Raw genomic sequence first — 2,906 nt, 5'->3', positions numbered from 1 at the left:
TATAATTGCCAATATTAACATAAATGTACATTAAAATGTACTGCATATAATTTTTACCTCAACAGACAAAACAAATAAACAAGCAAAAAACCCTCTGAGCAAACTAGAAAAAGAAGGGAACATTAACATCATAACTAAGGGCATCTAAAAAATAGAGACCAATCATTTTCAACATGAAAACTTTAATACTTTCCACCTAAAGATTAGGAAAAAGATAAAGATGTATGCTCTTACTACTTCTATTTAACATTGTTCTAGAGATCCTACCAAATACTATAAGCCAAGAGGGAAAAAAAAGTTTCACAGATTGTAAATGAAGACATATCCATTATTTGCAGACATTTGCAGAAAACCCTAAGGAATTTACCAAAAATCTATTGGAACTAATAATTAAATTTAGAAATGTTGCATTTTACAAAATAAAATCAATTGCATTTCTAATATGAGCAACAAACATTTCCCAAATGAAATTTAAAAATCTAGAATATTTATGATGACATAAAATATTTTGTAATAAATGTGACAAAATTTTTCCAAGCTCTATGTACTTAAAAATACAAAACATTATAAAGAGAAATTAATGAAGACCTAAATAAATTGAGAATCAGACTAAGGTCATAATTTAAAAGACTCAATATTTTTTGTCTTTTTAAGTTTATTGGGGTAACATTGGTTAATACAAATATATAATTTTTAGATGTACGTTATAATTTGACATTTGTGTATTCTAATGTGTGATTACTACTCAGAGTTCAGTTTCCTTCAGCTACCATATATTTGATCCCCTTTACCCACTTCATCCTCCCTCGACTCCTCTATATTTGACCCTTTTTACCCTGTCTACCTCTTCCCTCCTTCCCCCACACCCTACCCTCTGGTAACCACTAGTCCATTGTCCATGTCCCTGAGTCTCTGTTTGTCCTGTTCATTTGTTGCTTTTAGGGTTTATATCCCACATATAAGTGATACCATGTGATTTTCTATTTTTTCTGTCTGGCTTATTTTGCTTAGCATGATTATCTCGAGGTCCTTCCCTGTTCTTGCAAATGGCAGTATTTCATCTCTTCTTATGGCTGAGTAATATTCCATTGTATATATGTACCACAGCTTCTTTAGCCAATCATCTATCGTAGGATACTTCGGTTGCTTCCATGTCCTGGCCACTGTGAATAGTGCTGCTATGAACATCGGTGTACAAATATCTTTTCAGATATGGGTTTTCAAATCTTTGGGGTAAATACCCAGTAGAGGGATTGCTAGATTGTATGGTAGATCAATTCTTAGTTTTTGAAGAACCTCCATACTGTTTTTCCATAGTGGCTGTACCAATTTGCAGTCCTAAGAGCAGTGTATGAGGGTTCTTTTTTCTCCACATCCTCTCCAACATTTGTTATTACTTGTCCTGTTGATTATAGCTATTCTACCAGGTGTGAGATGGTATCTCATTGTGGTTTTGATTTGCATTTCCCTAATAGCTAGCTAGCGATGTTGAGCATCTCTACATATAGCTAGCTAGTGATGTTGAACATCTTTACATATACTTGTATGTCCTCTAGGGAGAAGTGTCTGTTTAGGTCCTCTGCCCATTTTTTGATTGGATCTTTTTTTGTTGTTATTGAGTCATATGAGTTCTTTGTATATTTTGGATCTTAGGCCCTTATTGGAAGCATTGCTTGCAAATATATTTTCCCATTCGGATGGTTGTCTCTTTACCTTGCTGACGATTTCTTTTGCTAAGCAGAAGCTTTTTAGTTTGATGTAGTTCCATTCATTTATTTTAGATTTTACTTCCCTTGCCTTTGAGGTCAAATTCATAAAATCCTCTTTAAGTCCGTGGTCCTTGAGTTTAGTTCCTATGTCTTCTTCTATGCATTTTATTGATTCTGGAAAAGACTCAATATTTTTAAGATGACAATCCTACACAAATTGCTCTATATAGCTAATGTACTCATGATCAAAATCTTAATAGCTATTTTTGACAAAATCAACAAGTTGATCTTAAAATTTATATGGAAAGACAAAGGATGTAGACTAGCTAAAACAATTTAGAAGAGAAAGCAAAATTAGAAGATTTTAAATATCTGATCTCATGACTTGCTGTCGGGATAAAAGTCATTACTATGTATTATTGGTTTACGAATGAACATATTTATTAATCAGTGTAACAGAACAGAGTCCAAATACACCAACATTTATATACCCAATTGATTTTCGAGAGGAACAGCTAAGCTTCTCAACAAATGTTGCTAGAACAATTGGATGTAGGCATAGAAAAAAATGTGTCTTGACCTGTATCTTACAGATGCATACTAACTTAAAATGGATCATAGACCAAAATGTTAAAGCTAAAATTATTAAACTCACAGAAGAATCACAGAAGAAATCTTTGTGATATTGAATTAAGCAAAATATTTTGTTTAAACATGAAACGAAAAATGGAAAATATAACAAAAATTTGATAAATGGGCTCATCAAGATTACAAATTTTTGTTTTCAAAAGATATAGTTTTAGTCTATGGTCACACTACCTGAACAAGCCCGATCCCATCTGATCTCGAAAGCTAAGCAGGGTTGGGCCTGGTTAGTACTTAGATGGGAGACCACCTAGGAAGACCAGGTGCTGTAGTATGAAAAATAAAAAAATAAGGGATTGTAAGCTGACAAGGTCCTTGCAATCTGTGAGGTCAACCAAGGGTTGCCTTGCCTAAAAAAATAAATAAATTAATTAAATTAAATTAAAATAAAAGATATAGTTTTAAAAAGGCAAATTATAGGTAAGGAGAAGATATTTGTAAAATAGCCTTATCTAACTAAGGGCTTATATCCAGAATAATAAAGAACTCTTACAACTCAATAACAAGAAAGAAAAAGGACAAAATATTTGAATAGATGCTTCAAAAAACAAA

The 2,906-nt window shown here is 32.4% G+C and overlaps 1 pseudogene; it reads left to right on the top strand.

The window, feature by feature from the left end:
- The first annotated feature begins 2,511 nt into the window (after positions 1 to 2,511).
- LOC111746405 lies at positions 2,512 to 2,629 on the top strand (annotated as a pseudogene).
- The last annotated feature ends 277 nt before the right edge of the window (positions 2,630 to 2,906 follow it).

Source organism: Pteropus vampyrus, unplaced genomic scaffold (genome assembly GCF_000151845.1).
Source record: "Pteropus vampyrus isolate Shadow unplaced genomic scaffold, Pvam_2.0 Scaffold186, whole genome shotgun sequence".
Lineage (NCBI taxonomy): Eukaryota > Metazoa > Chordata > Mammalia > Chiroptera > Pteropodidae > Pteropus > Pteropus vampyrus.
Note: the sequence above shows the minus strand (reverse complement) of the source record. Positions and strands in the feature narration are given on the sequence as shown.